The 24,039-nt window shown below is 51.8% G+C and overlaps 1 long non-coding RNA gene across 1 annotated transcript; it reads right to left on the reverse strand.

Moving 5' to 3' along the window:
- Positions 1 to 401: 401 nt before the first annotated feature.
- Positions 402 to 22,277, reverse strand: LOC306807963. The gene is made up of 3 exons (XR_013775867.1): positions 20,629 to 22,277; positions 6,420 to 6,538; positions 402 to 835 (listed from the first exon to the last, which is right to left on the reverse strand). It is a non-coding gene; the product is annotated as an uncharacterized lncRNA (long non-coding RNA).
- Between the last annotated feature and the right edge of the window lie 1,762 nt (positions 22,278 to 24,039).

The following is a 24,039-nucleotide window of genomic DNA, read 5'->3' on the forward strand; positions in this document are numbered from 1 at the left end:
AGGGATTCCTGACCTTACTTTCAAAAGGGGAGGGGGGAAGGCAGAAGGTTTGACTGTGAAGGAGGGAAGGTCATCACACCTGCTGTTGCTGAAGCCATGCTGTTCACCATGACAGACTGATGGTTGGGCCAACAGAGAGTTCTCAGATGGCATCATCACTGTGAGGTGGGACCTCCACTTCTCCATTTTTGGAGTCATTCAAACTAGGAAAGGAAGGTGGACTTAGTCTCCAAATGCTCTGTGAGGATTTGTTTGCCCCAGCAGTGCTGTGGTGGCCACCAGAGCACCTCTGCCTGCAGGAGCAGGGGCTGCAGACCCCAGAGCTGTGCTGTGCTGCCCTGGGGAGGCTGTAACACAGCCCCTGTGCACCACAGCTCAATAGCAGAGTGTGGGTGGTGCCCTTAACCCAGCCTTGTAGGGAGCAGCTTGTTCTGGCACATGGTGCCAACAGAGGTTTCCAGGGCTGCAGTGTGAGTGTCCAAAGGGTCCAGCTGCCTTCAGTGCATTAGCCATGGATTTGATGGCCATTGTCACCGCCATCCCTGCCTCTCCCTCGTGGGAGGGCACAGGAGATAATTCATTCATTAGAAAACATCATTGCATGAGTGACACAGAAGTAATTTTATGGTGCTAAATGGCCATTTCCAGTTAATGCGTTCTTTAACTCCCGAGAATGGCTCGGCAGCCTCTCAGGTGATGTCAGCAGTGTCCCCACCCACTGTCACCGCCCGGGCACCAGGACACTGACCGGGCACTGCTGAGCTCTGTCTCTCCAATGCTGGCAGCACATCCAGAGCACTATAAATGATGAAAGTTTCCAAACACGAAGGCAGCACTGAGAAAGAGGAAAATTACCCTTCAGGGAAGTATTCTGCTATTGTCAGGGCAGCGTGGAATGAAAGCAGAAAGGATTTTAAGACTGAGTTTTGGCTGCTGGTTGAGGCTGTGATTATAAACTGCAGCCTGAATGCACCATGCCTGAACCAACCCCTCCCCCTGCCCAAGCCTTAAGCCAAAGGATTTAAACAAGCTCTTATGTAATGTGGTTTTAGTGTTTCCAGTAGAAATAGGTGTTCTAAATAGAAATGATTTGCAGATAAAATAGGCTTATATAAAATGCTTTTACATTTATATAACCCCATGTTGGCATTGCACCCAACACCTCCATCAGCTGAGCCCAGGGCTGGGGACAGTGCAGGGTGCTGGCAGTGCCCAGTTTGATGCCAGCCTGCCACAGCCAGGACTGCACTGGCCTTTGCACCACACAGCAACCCCTGTCCTGCCCCCAGGCAGTGCCTCTCCAGGCCCAGCTCCTGTTGGAGAGATGCACTTGGGCTGGAATTTCTCACGTGCACTCAGCTCCCTTCTCCTGCCCAGCAGATCACTCACAGCAGCAATTGCAGGACATTGCTGTGGTGCTCACAGGTGCTGTGTCAGTTCTGGGGTGACAGTGCCAGCCCTGGTTCCAGCAGAGCAGCAGTGCCAGCCCTGGTTCCAGCTGCAGTGCCAGCCCTGGTTCCAGCTGCAGTGCCAGCCCTGGTTCCATCTGCAGTGCCAGACCTGGTTCCAGCTGCAGGGCCAGCCCTGGCTCCAGCTGCAGGGCCAGCCCTGGTTCCAGCTGCAGGGCTAGCCCTGGCTCCAGCTGCAGTGCCAGCCCTGGTTCCAGCTGCAGGGCCAGCCCTGGTTCCAGCAGCACTGCCAGCTCTGGTTCCAGCAGAGCAGCAGTGCCAGCCCTGGTTCCAGCTGCAGGGCCAGCCCTGGTTCCAGCTGCAGGGCCAGCCCTGGTTCCATCTGCAGGGCTAGCCCTGGTTCCAGCTGCAGGGCCAGCCCTGGTTCCAGCTGCAGTGCCAGCCCTGGTTCCAGCTGCAGGGCCATGGCAGCCCAGATCATCCAGACTCAGCTGCTGGACACTGCAGGCACTGTCCCTTAGGGTCAGTGCTTTGGTCCTTTGAGCAAAGAGAGTTGTTGTGAATGTCAAGAAATGGAATTCTCCTTCACCCCGATGTCCATGCGGGGATGTCTGTGTGTGTGCATATATTTATACAACATACATACATTTGCATGCATATATCTATATATATATGGATGTATGTATTTATATCTACAGGTATGACAGAGTGAAAGACCTGACTGCCTCCAGCAGGGCTGGCAGCATGGTCTGGGCTGTGGGCTCTTCCCAAGCAGTGGCCATAGTCCCATTCAGCAGCCAGGGGCTGTCACATTTGAGGTTTCCAAGCCAAATATCTCCCTCACCATGAGTGTCCACCCACAGGGTGAGCCCTCACTTGCCATGCCTCTTCTCCATGACCATCTTCATCCAGGTTGCAGCTGCTCAAAGCTGCTGAGCCTCTTGCCCAGCCCAGCAGTGCATCAGGAGCCAAGATAGTGGCCACTGATAAGGGCAGTAATAATTAGCTTTGAAACAGTGTTTTCTGAGTAGGAAAAAATGGTTGCTATGTTACAACCTTTATATATGGGAAAGATACTCAGTCAAATCTTACACAACAGCCCTCAGTGCATCACACCAAACATTTGCTCTTAGGGGAAGGACTGTTTGCTAAGTAATTTTAGCTCCCATTATGTGTATGGAACATGCATAGAATCATACAGAAATATCTAGAGATATGAATAGATGTGAGTGTCTTGTTTATACATACATATATTTCCATATATATGAGAAACAAGAACATGCTTTTCAGCTACAGTCTGTTACTGCAACAGACCTATATGATTTATAGCTCTTTGCCATTAACATTTCCATTCAAATAATGCCTTATTTATGCCCATACCAGAGAAGCTCTTTTGACAACGTGGGAAGAGGCCTTTTATTGTGAAGCCAGAACTGTCAGCAGCATCTATTATTTTTGGTGGGACTGTCAGTTCTCCAAGCAACATGACTTCATTTTTAATCCCTGTCTGATGGAAGACACTTGATCAGCCCTGCTTTTGTCAGTCACAGGGGCAAACTTGCCATAAAGGAATGGTTTGTGCGACCTTCGAAAACGACTGTCGCCCTTCCCATCTTGTCTGTGCTCTATTTTCAATAAAAGCCTCTTTCTGTGCTGCATTAGGGGGGAAATGAGCCATTCATCTTTGTCTCCACTGCTGGGGAGTCACTCCCTGCAGGCCCAAGGAGAATGCTGGGTCAAGCAGCACTTGGGCATCTTTTATAGAACCTGCAGTGATTCATCAGCCACTTTCCTTTGGAAATCAATACTTATGTGTAGTACAAGTGCTTATGGCCCCTTATGTCATCTACAGATAAAAATTGGACAAACAGACCAAACCAAACCAAAACCAACAGCTGTACCTTGGTCTAAATGTTTAGTGCTTGAACCAAGGACTCTGCCAGCTCCCACCCACTGGCACACAGTGAGGTACTGCAGCCCTTCAGCAAGCATGGTGGAGCTGAAGGACAGGATAAAAAACCCTGCAGAGAGGCTGCAAACCAGTCCCAGCCTGTGAGTCTCCTTAGGGACAGCTTGATCTCAACAACAAAAGTGCATGTTTTATATATAATATATAACATTGAATATGTGTGTGTGTATATATACAATATAACAGTATATTACATGTAACAGAAGTATAGATGTTATATATGTACACATAGATATATAATGTCTCTATGTACATCCATGTCCATATATTTACATATACATGTCTGTGTATGTGCATGAACATACTTTGTATGTAGAATCACGAGTGGAATATGTGTACACACACATGTGTGAGTACACAGGCATTCATACATATCTCTCCATGTGTGTTTATGCACATATATGTGCACAAACTTCTCCATGCCCACAGAGACACGAAGGGAGGCTCAGCTTGTGCAGGTGGCCCTGTCAGTGGCCCAAGATCCTGACAGTGCCAGTGCTTGTTCCTTCAGGAATTCAGCTGTGATGGCCAGCCCAGGGTCTGTGCAGTGGCAAAGTGACTCCCAGCCCCTGAGGCAGCCTGAGGCTGCCTTAGCCCCAGAGACACCAGGGCTGTTGTGCAGCAGACAGGCACTGAGCTGTTCTCAGCTGGGGGACAGTGACCATGTTTGCCCTGCCCAGTCAAGGGGATTCAGTTTGTTCTCCACTCCACAGCCCTGCCTGCTCAGTGCCCCCTTCACAGCACAACACACCTGGTTGCTCTTGCAGAAGTAGCTGGCACTTCTATCTGGGCTTCTAAAATAAGGTTCAAAGGCAGCCTGGACTGACATTGCAAGCTTTCTCCCTGCTCAGATTTGTGCTTACAATTTTTAAAGGAGTCTATATTTCAGTTACAGTAATTGCTCCACAAAAACTACCATCCCTAAAAACCCACCCCATACCCTCATACTGCTCTGCTGTATTTCTGAGATGACTAATGTGCCACTTTATTTTTCCAGTAACTATGAAGGAAAATGTTAATAAAACTTCTGGAAGAATTTTAGTTGTTTTTCCTGGTTTGAAGCTGGGCACTCATCATGGGTGTAAGACCATGAGCTTCCCTCATTAAAATTTGAGGCAACCCAGGCAGCAGCTCCTGCAGCCATTGTCAAGCCTTGGCCCTTGTGGCTTGGCACCATCTCTTTGGACATCTCAGAGACTCTGCCAGAAGCCTTTTGGCTGCTGTGTGAGCCTGCCCTCCTCCCTGCTGTTGCCCCAGGGATGGTTTGGTGCAGGAGGATCACACCCCTGCAGGGCACACAAAGGCAAGGGCCTCCTTCCTCCTCTAAACTTCATTTTGTCTGGGGAAAACCCTTATCTCCAGGTACCAGATTTCCTTTTCTAGGACAGGTCTTTTGCATAGCATGGATGTGTGTATATATTATATCTATATATACATTTGTTTGTGTTACGTATATATATATATATGTAAGTGTGTATATATATATATATATACATACACACACTTATGTGTGTATATTATATATATACAAATGTATACATATGAATATTCATATATCTATATCTATATCTATATCTATATCTATATCTATATCTATATCTATATTTATCTCCTCTGCAGTACTTGCACAGAGATAGGAAGCACAGAGCTGATGACTAAATTCTGGGTTTAATGTCTAAAAATACAGAAGGTAAAAAATAACTTATTTTACTGGCACAAATATTCAGGCAAGTGCTTTTGCAGGCACCAACTGAGAAGCTGCTTAGTGGCCTGGTAAGCAAGTGGCTGGGAGAGGACTGATCTTGCAATGGAGGTGCTGCTGAACCCATTTTTTGAGACTATACCTATGGAATTTAAATTGAGGTTAATCCTTTGGCATCATCAGGTTCAAGACTTCCACCCTTGAAGACTAATGAGCTGCATTAAGATTAAATCCCATCAAGGAGAATACCAATGATTTTGCCCCTCAGTGCTCGTTCAGATCCTTCCAAAATTGCTGTCAGGGTGCTGTGGATCACACTGCTTAGGGCTCACTGCTGCTGAGAGCCCAGTGGAGCTGGACTCCTGCTGAGCAAGAGGGAGCCTAGGTGGCCTCAGGAGGCTTCTTCCAGCCTACATTTCCCTGTGATTCTGACATCAAAAGCTATCCCATGGAAATAACAAACTGAAAACCAGCTCCACTATAGATGGAGTTTCTGCCTGCTGCTGCTTTTTTGGTGTGCAACGTGATCACAGTTTTTTCTTCTGTACCTGTTATATCAAGAATAAAAGTGATAGAGAAAACACACAAGAAAAGAGCAATTTTTGTAAAGTCGTTGTCAAAAAGGAAGAACTGTGACCCTCTTGTCTCTCTTACAGAACTCCATGGGAACAGTAAGCCCAGCCATACTCACCACAGACCACATGGTCAGATACACCCAAAATCCATGACCATTTTTGAAACATCAGCTGCTCAAAAGCAGCTTTAAAAAGAAATGAAGACACAAACCTACACAATGTGCAGGCATCACACAGCTGAACCAAACCCCTCCATCTGCCTCATGAAGATTGTCTCGGGGTTTGGGTGCAGATTGTGCCCGAGCTTTGTGCTTCTCAGCCCTCTCAAACATGCAGTTTAAACGCTCCAGTAATCTCCAGTCTTTCAGGGTTAATGATCAGACATAACTTTGAAGCCGCTGAACTTGTGAACCAGGATGTGTTGGGAAAGGCTGAGGCGTGTAAAGATTAGCCCTTTCTCAGGAGGAGAGGGTTAGCCGGGGCGGTGGGAGGGTTTGTGTTTGGTGGGTTTTGCTGCCAGGGGCGATGCCATGGCCCCGCTCAGCTCAGCAAACCCCGCTCCAGGGAGCCCAGCAGCATCTCCTCTCTGCTCTCTCCGTGCTCATGCAGTGCTGCGGAATCAGCAGGCATAAACCCATGGCTGCTGCACTCTGCTCTGTGGGGTTGGAGGTTTCCAATTCGTTTCAGTTCAAATGAGATGAAACCCTCTCATTTATTACAGCTTTTCTGCAAAGCATCACTTCTGTGACCCTGCAGCTACTCACCCAAACCGAGTTACCCATCACCTTGTGCAACTTCGAGTTATTTGGCCCTTCATTCCTCCCAGGCACAGCAAACATTCCCCAGGTGATCTCAGTTTTACCAGCTGTAGGATATTTATCATCTGGTATGGAAACACAAGCAGAGCAATTCTAATGCGCCGCGAGACGCGTCAAAACTCATTTACAAAAGAAATCCATTCGAAGATTGTGCCGCTCTCCCGAAGGCATTTTTTCCCCATTTCTCCGTTACATAGCTGCAGATTAACGGAGCGGTATTTTTAATTGTTGAAACTTTGCAGAGCCGCTCTTGATCCCTCTCGGTCCCGCCGCGGGGATGGCGCGGCCAACAGCGCCCCCGGCCGGGCGGCAGCGGGATGAGCCGGGGGACACCGGAGGGGTACGGGGACACGGGAGGGGTACGGGGACACCGGGAGGGGTACAGGGACACCGGAGGGCACGGGGACACCGGGAGGGGTACAGGGACACCGGGAGGGGTACAGGGACACCGGAGGGCACGGGGACACTCAGGTGTGCCCCTGTGTTCGGACACACGAACACCGTCTGTACACATCCACACGTGTGTGTGTCTGTGTGCATGCTGGAGCACACATAGTTTATGTACATGTACACTGTACATGTATGCACACATGTATGAGTATATTTATACACATATATTTATTATATGTGTGTATTTTTATGTATACATATACATTTAATGAATACATTTATACATTATTTATATACAATGTATTTATACACGTATAGAATTTATACACGTTTACACACCCGCGTATGTTTGTACACCCATGTATGTTCATACATACTTACATAAATGTACAGAGACACGCTCACTGTTACATGTCTACACACACACACAGACGGGTGTTGATGTGCACGCACGCTGAGTGTATAATGTCTGTGTGTGTATAATGTCTGTGTGCACAGTGTCTGTGTGCACAATGTCCGTGTGTGTACGATGTCCGTGTGTGCACAATGTCTGCGTGTATCATGTCTGTGTGTATAATGTCTGTGTGTACGATGTCCGTGTGTGTACAATACCTGTGTGCACGATGTCTGTGTGTGCACGATGTCCGTGTGTGCACGATGTCTGCGTGTATCATGTCTGTGTGTATAATGTCTGTGTGCACGATGTCCGTGTGCACAATATCCGTGTGTGTACCCCGCTGCTGCGGCAGCAGGCGCTGTTTCTCCCCGGGAAGGGCCGAGCTCGCCCCAGCGCGGGGAGCCGGAGCCGCAGCAGCGCCGGGGGAGGGAGGCGCGGGCGGGATGCGGGGAGGGAGGCGCGGGCGGGATGCGGGGAGGGATGCGGGGAGGGAGGCGCGGGCGGGATGCGGGGAGGGATGCGGGGAGGGATGCGGGGAGGGATGCGGGGAGGGAGGCACGGGCGGGATGCGGGGAGGGATGCGGGAGGGAGGCACGGGCGGGATGCGGGGAGGGATGCGGGGAGGGAGGCACGGGCGGGATGCGGGGAGGGATGCGGGGAGGGATGCGGGGAGGGAGGCACGGGCGGGATGCGGGGAGGGAGGCACGGGCGGGATGCGGGGAGGGATGCGGGGAGGGAGGCGCGGGCGGGATGCGGGGAGGGAGGCACGGGCGGGATGCGGGGAGGGATGCGGGGAGGGAGGCACGGGCGGGATGCGGGGAGGGATGCGGGGAGGGAGGCACGGGCGGGATGCGGGGAGGGATGCGGGGAGGGATGCGGGGAGGGAGGCACGGGCGGGATGCGGGGAGGGATGCGGGGAGGGATGCGGGGAGGGAGGCACGGGCGGGATGCGGGGAGGGATGCGGGGAGGGAGGCACGGGCGGGATGCGGGGAGGGATGCGGGGAGGGAGGCACGGGCGGGATGCGGGGAGGGATGCGGGGAGGGAGGCGCGGGCGGGATGCGGGGAGGGATGCGGGGAGGGAGGCGCGGGCGGGATGCGGGGAGGGAGGCACGGGCGGGATGCAGGGAGGGATGCGGGGAGGGAGGCGCGGGCGGGATGCGGGGAGGGATGCGGGGAGGGAGGCGCGGGCGGGATGCGGGGAGGGATGCGGGGAGGGAGGCGCGGGGGTGCCGAGCCGCGGGGAGCCGCGCTGCTGGGGACCCCCGTCCCACCCCCGCGGGGCGGCTCTGCCAAGAGTGGAGGTGTTTGGAGCCTTGTAATGCCCTCACTCAGCTGCTGCTCCAGCTGCCGTGCAATACCAAAGTGCTCTCCTCATTTAGTTGCCCCATAAGTGAGCTGACATAGGTGACAGGTGGGAATGGAAATACGAGCCGTGATGATTAGCGCTGTGCTCATTTAGAAATGCGGGGCAGTGTTGGTTTGTCCCTGCCCTGTGTGATGTGTCCCCTCATCCCTAGAGGCTGCAACATCCAAGCTGCTGCAAAGGCTCAGGCAGGGGGGTGAAGCCAGGCTTCGACAAGTCCAGCACCCCAGAAATCTTCTGCTGCATCCTGCAAACCTATTTGGGCTCAAAGCAAAAATATCAGCCTGCCATGCCAGCCTGGATAGTGCCAAAGGCACACAGGCAAGGCTCTAAGGGCCTTTGGAAAATTATTTTGTATAAGTGGCTAATATATTTGAGCCTGCAAAACAGGAAAAGATGCAGAACTAAGAATTTGGAAGGGGGTGGAACCAGCCCAATGACTTGGGCTGGAGTCAAGTCAGACAACCTCCTGGAGGCCACCTGCTAGAGCAAGGTAAGCCTTTAAAGTTCAGCTTTTCATCATCATCATGATAAATCAATAAATTAATCCTCATCATTCTCCTCCTCGTCATGATGAAACATGTACTTTTAAGGACAAAACACAGCAGAATATCAAGGCTGGCCATTTGCAGTTGCTTTTCCTACAGCCAGACTCCAGCATAGCAGGGTTCTGCTATATGTCTTGTATCTCTTGTCTGGAAAGACTAAAGGCTCCCCTCTGAAGTGTCTCATCTATTTTAGATGCAGGAGATCCCTGTACCAAATATAAAACACTTACAATCCAGACAGCCTTTAGCACTTCAAAAAAGTTTTCGATCTGCACAATGTTGAACTTTCGTGGAGTAAGGGAAGGAGAATTTTTTCTTTATGTTTTGCTTTTAGCATTGCTAAAGGACTTCCATGCCATGATTTTTTGAGTCACTTGATTATCAGCACAAGATGAACCATATATTCCCAGCATATGACCTATGACATAGCATTCTAAGGCAGAGAGCTGATGGCTCTGCACAGACATCCTGCCACTGTGGTAGGACTGATGAGGTAATTCTGCCCCTACTGCATTTCATGTGTGAAGGCAGAGCACAGCTCTGACTTGGGGCTGCAGCTCATTGCAGCATCTTGTGACAGCCCTCATTTTTTTGTGCCTGTTCCCTGAGTTCTTCCCAGCACCCATGGACTGCCCAGCCACACTGAGAGCATTGCCATCAGGCTCTGGAAGGGGCTGAACTCCAGCTTGTCTCATAGCCAAACCCGCTGAGTAAGCTCTAGTGAAAGAAATTGGGAGTGCTCCCCAGCATTCTGCATGTGCAGCTAACCCCACCACAGCCCAGCAACAGACAGAAGCAGTCTGTCATGAGGACTGCTGCTGGTAAGCTCTTCTCCACACAGGTTAAACAGCCTCCAGGACTCGTAGTAATTGTTAAATATATTATTTTTACCAGCAGCTCTGCCCCTGGGAATGCCCAGAGTCTCCCAGAGCGCCTGCATGCTGCAGCCACTCATTGGCCCACATGGGTGTCCCACTGCAGAGACCAGGGTGAGGTCAGGAGGAGCTATCTGTAAAGGAGCTGTCAAGTGAACCTGGGTGCTGGCAGCGGGGAGATAGTGGGTGCCCTGCTGGCCCTGCCCTGCCAGGACAGGGTCACCCCAGGGAACACTGCCTACCCGCTGGGACATGGAATGAAAACTCTGGGGAGGGCTTCTCAGCCTGCCCCAGCCATGCCTCTGTCCAGGATGCTGGTGACAGCCCCAAAATTCTGCTCAGGGAGAGCCCAATAGAGATCCCCTGACACCTTCAGCTTCACTGCAGCCATCTGTGCACGGAAAGGTCACACCAGCCTCAGCAAAAGGCAGTGCCATGGCCAGTAACTGTGACAGCAAGCACGCTGGCTGCAGTGGTCACCAGCCATTTCCACAGGCCACAGAGTCTGCAGTGGAAAAATAAATCCAAGAGCAGCAAATGAAAGAGTGTGTGAGCAATATCTGTATGCCTGCAGCAGCAGGCAGAGACCGGACATGCTGGAGACGTGCAGAGCTGTGCTGGTTTCGCTCTGATCAGATGAGGATGAAGTTAGCTGGTTTTTGCAATTTGTGGTAACAGCATTTTGCAAGCATGACAAAAATGTGTGGTAACCCCCGGGTGAACTGGGCCAGCCTCTGCACACAGACCATGCAGTGTGAGGCTTGTCAGAGTCAGTAACTGCCCCACTCCTGTCCCTGTGCTCCCAGGGCACAGGGTGAGCCCTGCCACCCACACAGCCCTTGGCCACCTCCTGTGGCTGCTGGGCTTCCCCTGGGGGCTGCTCCAGGTGCTGCCATGGGGTGACCTGTGCCAAGGGTGCCCAGTCCCTCGGGAGCACGGCTGTGGCTCAGCTGTGGGCTGAGCCCTGCAGCCAGGCCAGTAAGGAACCCCAGAGGCATGTGGGGCTGAGTGCTGGGAAGCAAAGGGTGCACTCATGAGCCAAGTCCTGCTGGCAGTGGATGAGCAAAACCGTAGAAAAAGTCAATTTGCTTTGACAGCATGTCCTTACTGACTGTGAATCAGTCTGTATTAATGAAATCACTACAGGGGCAGAGAAGTGCTCATTTGCCCCATTAGTTTGCTTTGCTTGGGAGAACCTGACATTAAAGTACCCTTCACCTCCCCTTCTATTAACTTCTAAAATGCACCTGGACTAAGGATACCCCAATGGCATGAACAGGTGTCCTTAGCTCCAGCTGCTGAGGGACTCAACCAAAAAAACCCTCTGATTTTGAAGGAGTAAACAGGACAATGCTAGAGGCAAATCACCATGACCCAGAGCCAAGGCATGGCTTGATAATTTAGCTCTACTGCCTTAAACAGTTTATGTTGCTAATCAAGAAATATTTGCAGAAAATAGATCTGGTTACAGTAACTTGCAGTGGTGATGACACAGGATGCTCACATTTGGTACAGCTCTTACTTGGTATTGCATTTTGACTGAGAACCAGAATGACACAAAAGGTCACGTAGAGCATAAAAACAGTGGCAAAACCTGGCCAGCTCATAGCTCCGAAAACCATGTCTAAGTCACAAACCAGCATCAGGGAGACACTTTGTCAGACAAGAATTTTTTCTTTTCCCTTTGAAATGGCACATTTTTAATCAATGAGCTGGATGAAACAACCATAATTAACACAGAATCCAGGTCCTGACTCCAGAACTGGACAGGCATTAAATATTATGGGAAGACTAGTCAGACACAGACACTAAACTGAATTTTAAAGGAAATGCAATGTTTGGAAGATCCTTTTTATGATTGCACATACTTCTCTAAGTCTATGGTGAGATGATTACATGCTTCTCTCTCAAGTGAGAAGCCACAAACCCTGTGAAGTAAAAGGTGCCTTGAAAGCACTGCCAGATCTACCAGCAAGCCCCTTGCCTGAAGGGGATCCAAAGGCCCACAGCATACACACCAAAAATCATCTCTTTGGTGAGACACAGTCAAACCCCACTGGCCTAGGCAGCTGGGCAGCTGAGCCATGGGCTGCAGCTCTCATGCAGTAATATTTTCTAGTAATTATCTAAAGCAGCTTTGAGACTTTACTCCTCAAAACATCTTCAGCTATCCAGGAGGAGCAAGGGGGCAAGAAAGGTCAATCACTGCCTGAACAAGACTTGGCCACCTCTGGGCATCCTTGCCTTCTCTTTGTGACAAGTAAGGATGACCAAAGCTGGGCAAGAAACTGCTGCCATTCCCCAGCAGACCTCAGGAACAGCTGCTCTTGGACTTCTTTTTCGTTTGGTAGTTATCTCCATGTTATCTCCTTCAGAAGTCTCTAGGACACTTTGGAGGCTTCAGATAAGATTATGGGCAATTATGAAGGGAAGAAAGAACCCATCTCTTGGTATCTTTTTGGACAAACAATCCAAGGCAAACAAGGTTTAGCAACATCTCTGGGATCACAGGGTTTAAGATCCCCACAACACATCCTGCTGCTGTAAACTCCAAGCAGTTTCCTGCTGTGGCAATGTCTTACCTGCTCCAACCTCTTGCTCCTGCTGGCCAAGCCTGCCAGCCAACCTTTCCATGGCAACCCACTCACTAATTGCTGTAGTGATAATGTGACTTCCCCACCTTTTGCCCTTTTTTGAGATGTGAGCAGCCACCAGCTGGGAGTGTCAGGTGGACCTGGGGCTCTGTGTGTCCCCAGCACAGCCAACACAAGCCCTGCCTGACCCTCTGTGACCCTCATGCTTTGCAGAACCTCAATGCAGCCACTCACCAGCAGACCACTGAAGGAGTCGAGTTCTCTGTCTGAGAGGAAATGTCTCCTGCAGAGGAGCTGCTATTCTCAGCATCCCCTTTTATTTGCTTTGCTGACACTATAGCCCATGCCACACACCTGGTAACAGCAAGGCAAAAAATGAAAAGGTAAAATTTCTGTGCCCACACAAGACCTTTATATAGCCAAAAGCATGAGGTTTTTCACTCCCTTCCTATTTTCCACTTAGGGAGTAAACAGGAAAACCAACCTGGCCTGGTAGTTAATTTGGGAGCACACAATGTTTTTCTGTTGCCTCCCCAAGATGCTCCCCACCCTCCCCTGCTGTCAGGGTCCAACAGGGTCAGAGGGATGATGCTGGGTCCAACACTCCTGATCCCTAATGTCCCTTGGAGGGACCCAACAGCCTGTGGCCACTCCTGAGCAAGAATGGGGGTATGAGGGGCTGGTCTGTGTGTGCTACTGGCGGGCAAAGAAAAAGCAGGAGCATGGGCACTGTCCCACAGCCACTCACAGGGTGGGCATTGTCACCTGCCTGTGCCACAGCCACTCACAGGGTGGGCATTGTCACCTGCCTGTGCCACAGCCACTCGCAGGGTGGGCATTGCCACCTGCCTGTGCCACTGGGAACGTTTTCCTGCACCCTCCCCTTAGGGCAGTGTGCCTCAACAGGCTGGGAACTCACTCTGCCACAGCATGGGGGCTGGGCTAGAGCTCTGGAGATCAGAGTGGGGAGCTGGAGGACATGGGCATAATTCAGCATATACTAAAACAGACATCATGAAATGGAAAGAGAGAAAAAATAACCAGCAGTGCCAGCAACAAATGAATCCCTAACTGTGGCAAGTCCTCAGGCCCTAAGAGGTGCAGCAGGTCTCTGACCCACTCAGCAAGACAGCCCATGTGAAAGCAGTGAGCCCAGCAGAACGAACTCTGGTAGCAATGTGATGGCTTAGGTCATGGTCACAAAGCTGGACAACCAGGATGGGGAAGTTTCTTCAAATACCAGAAAGGAAAGTTGCATAACCACTGCCCAGATGGTTCAAGCTGGGCCTGATGTCCCTCTCCAAAATTAGGATAACTTCCCATTGCATCAGTTTCCAGCTGAATGTGTGGCACAGAGCAAACTGGGGGCTGTGGACCCCATCCACAGGGTGCACTGGGATGGAGGCTGTGGAAGGAGGGTGTCCACCCTGCCACAGCTCAGCAACCTATGGAAAGTTGCACATGCTTGAGGGAGCAGAAAAGCAACTTGAAAACCATTGTGTGCAAGGCTCATCACAGCAGCCAGCTTTGAGGCTCCTTCAGTTAGGTCACATGCTGGTGAGCAGAGGGCCAAAGCTGGGGGTGCCTCCTGGGGGTGCTCTGCTGTCTGGCATGAGGCTGGGCAGGAGGCACTGTGCTTTACCTCTCCCAGGACTCTCCTGTTGGGCCACCTGGGATAGCAGGAAAGCTTCAAGAGGCTTTGTCAACAAAGCTACAGGGAGAGTTTAGGTCTGGCTATTTTCAATTCCTTTCAAAAGGGACAGAGAAAAGCAAAGCAATCAGAACGGAGGTGCAGGCACAAGAGTTCAGTGTGTACAAACAGGTGTTTGTCCAGTGCAAAGATGTGTGTGAGAGCAGTGCTGCTACCCCACAGCAGCAGGACACAGGCTCGATTATGGAATTAAAAGGCCACCCTGGTCAGCATTGCTCATTCCCAGGCACCGTTCACGTGCATGAATCACTGTCCTTCCTTTTGACTCATTAATCACTCCAAAATCAATAAAGGCCACATAAGTTTTTCATGTAGCAGCCATTAGTGTGACCTTGTGTCTATCTCTGCAGAGGGTATGAAGTGCAAGCATGTGAGATCAAAGCAATGGGCACTGACTGTTCTCAGCAGCAGCGTGGCACAGCTGCTGATTTACAGCGCTGAGCTCACACCCTGGCTCTGGCTCCCCAGAGCCCTGAGCAGCCACAGAGCCCTTGCTGTCCTCCAGGGACACAGCAGGCAGGAGGGGACTGCTCCAAAAGGATGTTCTTTAGGATTTGTTTATTGCCTTACAGATCTGGACTACTTTCTTGTCCATGCAGGTGTTTACAACGCCCTCAGGGATGAGCAGATGCATCTCCTTCCCCAGGCACTCACTCTGGTGTGCCCCTGCCATGGCACCTGCCCTGCTCCCACCCTTCACCTGAGCCTTCAGCACTATCCTGCTGCAGAACAAACACATCACACAGCAAAACTTGCTGGAGAGCCACTATCTCTGGGAAGAGGAACCAGAAGGATCAAAGTCATTCACCAGGGATGGAGCATGGTAAACTCTGCCTTCCACAACCCTTGGACCACAGGCTGAAGCCTCCTCCAGCTGATAAGGCAGCCACAGGAGCCAGAACACCTGCATGTTTTCTGAATGCATATATGTCTTTTGGGACTGAGACAGTGAGAGCCAGGCAGTGCTGCTGGCCCATTACCATCACTATTGATCACTTCTGCATCCAGCTTTCTGGGTCAGGCCTGCTCTAATTTTCAGAGAGGCAGGCAAAAGGCCAGTGAACCAGGAAACCACAGTGCTCAGAAACGCCTCTGGGGCACACTGACAGGTCAACCAGGTTCACAAAACCCAAACACCTTCCAAATGCCATGTGCCAGAGGCAGATATGCTGCTGTCCCACATGGCCCACTGATGAGCCCACACCAAACCCTTCATCAGCCCATCACAGCCCTCCTGATTATCTCTGGCTAATTCTGCAGCAGAGGCCACAGAAATATTTGCCCAAGGAAAGAAAGTGGTTTACTTTTCTAAAAAAAAAAAAAAAAGGGGTCTTTGAGCTAAGTGCAGGCATGGGAGGATAGGTTAGGACAGTGCAATGCAAAGCTCCTGTAATAACAGGAGAAATACAGCTTGGACTTAAACAGTTTCAAAATTTCCCAAAACCTGAAATCAGAAATAACCATGCCTACTGGAGACAACCCTTAATCACAGATAGTTTGGGTTTTAATTTAAAATCACCTCCTGTTCACATTTCCCCAGCTTTGCATGCAGGAACCAAGACAAGTCCCAGCTATCCAAAGCCTCTCTCATGAATGCTGTGGCCCTGGCAAAGGCACAGGGGCCAGCTGGTTCATCCACCATCATCAGCCATGCTCCCTACAGCATGGGATCTACCTACCTGGCACAAAACACCTTTCACCACATCAAAGACACCCAGCAGGCACCCTCCCTTCGTGCTCTTAGGTGAGCCCTTCCCACTGTGCCACTCTGCCTCCCTGCCTCCCCACCTGACACCAGTGGTGTTGTTACTGGAAACACGGGGACACTCAGCCCTGTCACACCTGAATAGCTGTGGCCAGGCTGTGGCTGGGTGCTGCTCTCATCACTCAGTCTGTACTGGCTTCTTCTCCCCAGTGACATCCACCCCTTCTTGTTCCTCCAAGCAGTTACTGCTTTCCAGGGCAGCTCTGGTGGTGTTCCTCCCTCTGTGTCAGGCTGGCACATCGTGTGTCACATGCAGGCACAGCCCTTTTGGCTTTGCCTGGAGCATCTCCCCTTCCACAGTCTGAGGAAGACAGACACAGGCTGTTGATGCCAGCCTGCCATTCCCAGAGCAGTCTCACTCTACAGGCAATTCAGGTTTGCTGCACATGTGCAGCCTGTGGCAGATTTGGTACTCAATGGCACACACCTCTCCAGCTCAGCAAGCAAACAGCCCTGCCCCACTTCTTTGTCCTGCTCTCCCTGCAGCAGGAGCTCCCTCAAAGCCTTCAAACAAATGTCCCAAGCAAATGACAAAGCCTGAAAGCAAATGTCCCAACAGCCTCCATTGCACCATGATGTGGTTCTGGGGTTTTTTGGTCCTTGATAGGCATCTGCTCACAGAAGTAAACATACTCAAGCTGCACTAGCAAAAATTCCCCAAATATTATATAGGGGATTTTATTCAAGGGTGATTCTGGTATAATCTTGCAGCCGGGCCTGCTATAAACCTTTGGACTAGAGCACGTACAAGTAACTCCACCTGCCTGGCTGGCTACATTAGGATATTGTTACAAAAAATGTCACTTTGACATTTGTAATAAAATGTGCAAGTTGAATGCTGAAGGATGGCACAGGGCCAGTGCTGGGCAGCCATGGGGAAGGACAGGCTTCCCCTGGCTGTGCCAGTGCAGGGCACCCTGAGCCAGGCAGCCCCTGCCCAGCTCTGCTGGCACACAGGTGTGGTGGCAGGGCAGGGGAAGATGCCCACATGGCTGAACACATGAGCAACCATTGCTCTGCCCACACTGACACTGTCCATTATGGCCACAAAAAGGCACAAGCACAGCCCATGGTGCTGCAGCCAGACTCCTGCCCTGTCCCAGCAGCAAACACTGCACATACAGCAGCACTAACCAAATGAGGAAAGGAGCTTGTGCTTCCCTCCCTTATGCTGCTTTTCCTCTTTTCCTCTGCCTTTTGAAATTGCAGATGAGAAGAGTAAATATTGGAAGGTTATCCTTTGTATCTCATGATCAGATCACAAGCTAGCATGTGACTCGGGAGGGAAAAACAAGTCCTTCCAGCAGATGTCAAGGCAGCGAGCCGGCTGTGCTGACTGCTGTACCTTGCTGTCTGCAGCCAAAGTCAATTCCTGCTGCATCCTTGAGGTACAGAACCTCGTGATTCATCTGAATTTTCTCCTAATTAAAGAAAACCCAGATGACTTTCATTTTGGGCTTGCCTATTTAGCAACTCTGAATGCAATGTGTAGGTAAGGATAAATAGCAGCTTTCAGCCACTGTTTTGTAAACAGGCTCCAGCCCAGGAAGAGTAAGAGCTGTTTGGAGCCACCCTGTAAGTCATGTGCTGGGGGACTAAGCAAAGAGACTGGTCAAACAGGAGCCCAGGTCTGGCAGCCTGCAAAATGTCCTGTGATGTGCTCTGAAGGCCGGGGTGGGCAGGAGCAAGCAGTTGCTCTGGGGGAGCAGGGAAACATCTCTCTGTAAGAGATGGGGTCTGGTGGTACACCAACTTGCTGCCCTCCCCCTGACAGCACCTGGGGTCTCCCCACTCCCAGAGGCTGGAGCTGGGTGCTGGCAGTGCCCCAGCACACACAAGGCTGGGGGGAGCTGGGGGCCCTTCCCCACACGAGCACTAGGGTGATAAATGCCAATATCACCTCTCATAGCAGTGGCCCCACCATGGCCCCGTCACATGATGGGTCAGCAGTTCGTGGGAAGTCAAAGGCTGAAAGCTGAAAAAAAAAAAACAAGTTACTTTCGCCAACTCCTTCCCCACAGGAAATAAAAATTGGAGCTGAGCTCCAGCAATTTGGGTTTGACCAGACTTATCTCGCCTGGGGCCTGGGGTGAGTTTGTCTCGCCAAGATCCTGACCAAGCATCCAGCCACAAAACCCAGCAGGGAAAGGACTGGGAGAAGGGCAGGAAGGGTAGAGGCATGGAGGTGACAAGCAAAGGGGGTGGCTAAAGCACTTCTGGAGCCCCACATTGGGATGACTCTACATGGAGAAGAAAGTCTCTCCCAGACCTTGCCATCCCCACGAGGCTGGCACAAAGAGCTGCACAGCAGATATTCCCACGGTCGCTGTCTTCACGGCCCAGCTCAGCCAGAAACGCTGCTCCCAGCACATGGGACCGGGCAGGGGAACTAGGAAAGGCTTTTGCCCTTCCTTTGCCCAGGCCCCATGGACAATCAGAAGCTATTTTTAACCTGGCTCTTTCTTTTCCCCTGCAGAGGCGCTTGAATGGCTTTCCCCTTGCACACGGAAGCACAGGGAGCACGGACGTCGTCTCTCATTGTGATGGGAAAGGTTATCGGGTACGAAACAAAAGTGAAATCATCCACTGGCATTCCTGGGACTGAAATAGCTGCCTGCTTCCAGCACTGACGTTATCACAGAGGAAGGAAGGCTCCGGATACAGGCTGTCCTGCTCAGGGCTCACGTACCGACCCTGCGGCGAGCCAGCACCAGGGCTAGCTGGGAGCACAGGCAATGTCATTCTTGCCTCAGCAGATTAAAGATAACTTAGTGCATGAGGGTCCAAAGTTGCCATCACTGCCAAGCAGGCACGGAGCCTCACAGGAGCAGCACTCAGTGACAGCTCAGCAAAGAAGTTCATCGGCTTCTTGTGAATGTCCATGGCTAGAGCCCTCCTGGGGACAGCACGGAGTGGGGAGAACTGTGGCAGATGGACACCCCTAACAGGGACTCTGTGAGCTGCTGGCAGCCTGGGGGCTGTGCTGCCCTGCCTGCAGAACTGGGTCTGCACAAGGACATGGTCAGCAAAGGCAAGGCTTGGCCATCCGTTCAGTAAAAACATCTAAAGATGTTCTGCTTATCTGGGGTTTTTTTGTTACTGTTTTTTCCTCTAGCACAGATAGATTGAATCCAAGAACCAGCATAGCCACAGAGCCAAGTGTATCTATCAGGCCTCTTTCAACAGAGGCACATAGGTGTTTCTCAAGAGAGACTTGTCACAAAACAGTGGCTTTCTGAAAGCAGAGGTTGCTGTCAGCTCACAGGTCTCTGGCATGGGCTGCTCAGGGTCACCCTGACCCAGCAGCATGTCCCTGTCTGATTGCAGCACTGCCCCTGTCCTGTCCCCTCCTGCCTTTTTGCTGCCATTCCCATCAGGATGTGTGCAAGAAATGCCAGGAAAACACCAAGGTCTGGGGGGACCCTGGTGCCACTGCTTCCAGGAATCTCCTGTCCCTCGTGCTACAGGAAACGCAACTAGCTGGGAAGTCCTTGTTTCAATTTCTCTTCTCGAGGCTGGACTGTGCAGGCATGGCCCCAGGCTGGCCCATAGCAGCACTCTGTGGAGGGGAGGATTGTAGGGAGACACCAACAGCAGCAGCTGCTCTCAGTCCTGCTCACCAGACAAAAGCCTGGGAAAGGGTGCAGGGGCTGGCCAGGAGGGCTCTGGGTGCTCTGCAGATGGAGAAGGCAGGCAGGAGCTCCCAAGAGATCCTGCAGAGCCCAGTGGAGATGGGAGTGGCTGACAGGTGGCATGCTGGAGGTATGGCATCTGCCAGGATGTGGGGAAAGAAGGATTTGGGGAACCCAGATGTGCTGAGCAGCCTTCTGTGAAGCCTTTGGGGACTTCCAGCCTGGAAGAGGAGCTCATGTACTTGACATCTGGGCTAAGAGGTAAACCTCCTCCACAGCTTCAGAGCTTAAATACTTCCATGTGAGAGCAGTGTCAGGATCAAGGGGTGAGTCATGGCAGTACTGAAGCTGAGAACCAAGGAATATGAAAACTAGGGGTAAATTTTACTTCCCCGAACACACAGTAGAACATTTACCAAATTCATCCAAGGCATTTTCCCAATAAGCTGAGCACTCCACTGCCTGCCAAACCCAGATTCTTCTCAGAGATTTAAGACTCTTCCTCATTTGAATTGCAGTAATGAACTAATACTTTGAGTGCCTCCAGCTGCCAGCAGCTGCCTTAGACTTAATTGCACCCAGAAGCCTTTCCCAGGAGCTGCAGAACTATCCAGCCCAGCCCAGGCAGCGGGAGCAGCCCATGAATACTGCAGATGTTGGTTCATGCAGACCCAAGCAGGTCAGGAAACACAAGCCAGTGCTGTCCACATGGACTCTGGCTGGGATGGCAGAGCCACCAGCACAGGCTCCAGCATGGCTTTCCTGGCTTTGTTGACGGGTAAAGCTTTATCACTGTTAAAACACCGTTTGTTGCTGTGACTTTTCCCCCCCTTCTTAAATGTCAACTTGAAAAGAAAAATTCGGGAAAGGTCACTTACCAGAGAGACTGGCACAGCTCCAGTCACTTGGATAAACACATGTAGGGTCAGCTGCTGCAAGAGGGGATTTTAAACCAGTTATTTACCTGGCTGAACAAGTGTTGTGTTTCTGCAGAAGAGCGAGACTTTATGTACCTTGCAGGAGGCAATCAATCTCCTCACCACCCATCCATTGCTGCTGGGATTGTTAACCATTTGGGACACCCAGGTAGAGAAGATGCTTAGCTCAGGATGCCAGATTTTCTGTTTAAGGGGGCACAGGTGCCCACGAAACCCCAGCTGAAGGAACTGGGACACTGCTAGCCTGACACTATGGGGAGCTGCTCAGCAGCAACCTCACTGGACCCCTTATTGAGGTGGAACCTGCTTGGGCTGCTCTGCACCCTGTTGTGGCTGGTCACCCTTGACTCTTCAGGCCAGTTGAGCCATTAATTCTGGGCTGGAAGCAAAGTGCCAGAGTTAGTGAGGAGCAGCATTATTCCTACATGGATGCACGCAGAGCAGATCTGGAGCAAGGTGCACTGGGCCCCATTCTTATGGCAGCATGAGATCTAGTGCTCCCCTCCCTCCTGCTTTGACAGGTGGTAAAAAAGTGTAACAGCAACATCCCTGAAAACTCCAGCTCCATCAGAAAAATTCCCAGCTACACAAAGGCACAGGTGACCAGGGGCTGCTTTCGCAATGCAGTCAGCAGGTGTGCTGATAAGGAGCAGTCCCTACAGGCACAGCCCCGTGATGCCCTTTATCTGCTGCCTCTGCACTTCATCTCAGCAGGTACTTTTTGTCTCTCACCTGGTGAGTTTCTACCCCACTGCTGAATGTGCTGACTGCAGCCAAGTCAAGGATTTGACTAAAATAATAAACCATTTGTCTTCCTGTCCCAGCCTTCCCTACAGCTTCTCCACAAGGGAAACTTCACAATTCTGTTGAACAAAATCTGTTTATGTTCCCCTTGTTTATAAGCAGTATGCTATTTATGACTTGCCCAGAGTGCTCCATAGCTCAGTAGTCTCCAAACCAGGACATGGACCAGAGCACTTCTCATGACTCCACCAGCCAGATGAGTCTGCTGCAGACTGGGCTTCCAAACCACCACCAGCTTGGCTGATCAAAGTCTTGCCTGAGAGGGGCACCATCCCCTCAGCATCCTCTCACTGCCCAGCATCCTTCCTGCACCCAACACTTCTGCAAGGGCCTGGATGAGACCATCACTTCCACAAGCTGGGAAAGCTGGAGTCACTCCAGAGGACTGGCACCAACCCTGCAGCAGGCAGGGAATGGCTTTGCAAGTGCCTGCTTCATGGTCAACCCCTGTGGCCAGGCTTGCTGAGCAACTTCCCGGCAGCAGCCCCAGTTTCAGAGGGGAGGAGAGTGTGCTCCTGCCAGAGCTTCAGCAGCCCCAGCTCATTCTCCAGAGAGATCAAGCCACGCTGCACACTGGGCCAGACCAAGGCATTTGGCATAAGAGCTCTTCCCACAGCACAACAGGCACTGTCTGTGACCAAGTTTAGCTCAGTTGACGGTGCTTATTCCCAAATAAAAGCTGAGCACACAACCTTACTCAGGACAGCTCCTAGGCTGTGGGCACCTGAAGGCTTATGCTGACCTTGTAAGGAAACCAGTGCCAGGCAGGGACCCCACGTCAGCCCCATCCCTGGAACATAACTCCCTGCTGCGTGCAGGGCACAGTCTGTGCCTGCAGCAGCCACGCGAAGGGGACGCGGCCGCAGCCGTGCGAGGTCAGAGGCAAGAGGGCTCTGCTCAGTGGGAAACCACCACCACGAGGCTTTCAGAAGTTCAGCTAGACAGAAGAACTGTCAGCAGTGGGAAAAGGGCAGCTGCTGATCCTGCCAGTAAAAGCAAAAAAAAAGGAGAAATCAGCCCACCACGGCTTCCGATCGGATGTGACAGCGCTGTCTGAGGTCTCAGCAAACCAAGTCTGCAAGAGCAGCAGGAGACTCAGGAGCTCCCAAGTGAGGGGAAGTGGAGAGCTCCAGGGGTGTGGGGAGGGGAGCCACCTAAAGCACTCCTGAATCTGCACTAACCTGCAGGCAGCTCTCTGTGCCTGCTAACACACCTTGGGAGGCAGCCAAGCTCCTGGTTCCATGTGTGCCACAGCCCTCTTAATGCTTGTGTCCCGTCCTGGCAGCCTTCCCCAAGAAAGGGGTGGGTTTTTCCAAGAAAACCAGAGACAGATTGTTCCGTATAGCTGGGGAAACTTAGAGCCTCTAGCATCCCTGTGCTGGCCAGGGAATATGGCTGCAGGCAGCCTGTTCCCAAACAGAGCAAAGCATTCCCACCAGGGCCCCCACGCCCTTGGAATAATTCAGTTTTTGTGGAATCCAGTCACTTAAAAAAAAAAAAAAAAGGAAAAAACAACACAGAAAACCCTTCCCCAGGCCTGCAGCAATATTTTGTCTGTAAATAATCTAAAGAGCAAGGTCACATTCCCCAGTGAGCACTGTGTGGGGAGGGTGGGCAGGGGGCAGAGGGGGATGAGGAGCAGGGAATGCACAACTCCCAGCCCTGGGCACAGCCAGGCTGGGGACTGGGGAGACCGGGAGAAGGGGGCTGGGGGAGGAGGCAGAGCAGAAAAGGGCTCTAGGTGTAAGAGGCAAGATGATTTCACCTTTCACCAGCTGTCCCAAAGAAGGGACAAACACCACTTCCATCCTCCCACACTGCAGCACATGTCACCACTGCAGAATATGAGTGGCACAGGGCTGTGCAGGGCTCAGTCTGCCCTGCTGCTGCTTCCTGGGGATGGTGGCAGCACCTCACATGGGCACGAGTTGCCCTGCTCACCGGGGAGCATCCTGCCCCACACGGCGGCAGTGATGGAACCATGAGCAGTCCCAGGCCAGCTGTGGCTGTCCTGCCCCGGGGCTCCCGGCAGGGATGGCACAGATGTGCCCCTGGCACTCACCGAGCTTGTGCCAAGGGCACTGAGGTCCAGGCTTTTCTGGATTGCTGCTGGAGCAGGCTCTTGGTGGCAGCTCCAGCATGGCCACCAGCACTGCCACAGCTGCTGGCCAGACACAGCACCCAGCCTGAGCCTGCCACAGGGCAGCTCCCCCGGGACAGCGGGGATGGCTCGGTGTGCCAGCTGGCAGCTCAAAGCCCTTTGCCAGCCGTGCAGGGAGGGGAGCAGGGTCACTCTGGGAACCACCCACAGCCTGGATGGAGCATGGAGCAGATGGCAGAACAAACAGCGCCGCGATTTCTGTTTCACATAATCTTTTGCCCCGCTCACTCCCACGCTTAACCTTTCCCTCCCATGGAGCAGGACTTCGCTTGGAAAAAGCGACCAGGAAACCTGGAAGGGTTTCAGAGTGGCAGGTGCTCTGCTCTGAACATCACCAAGGACAATACACAAGACCCCAGATGATTTTTCTTTTCTTTAAAAACAGA

The sequence above is a fragment of the Erithacus rubecula genome (genome assembly GCF_903797595.1).
Source record: "Erithacus rubecula genome assembly, chromosome: 14".
NCBI classification, from domain to species: Eukaryota; Metazoa; Chordata; class Aves; order Passeriformes; family Muscicapidae; genus Erithacus; species Erithacus rubecula.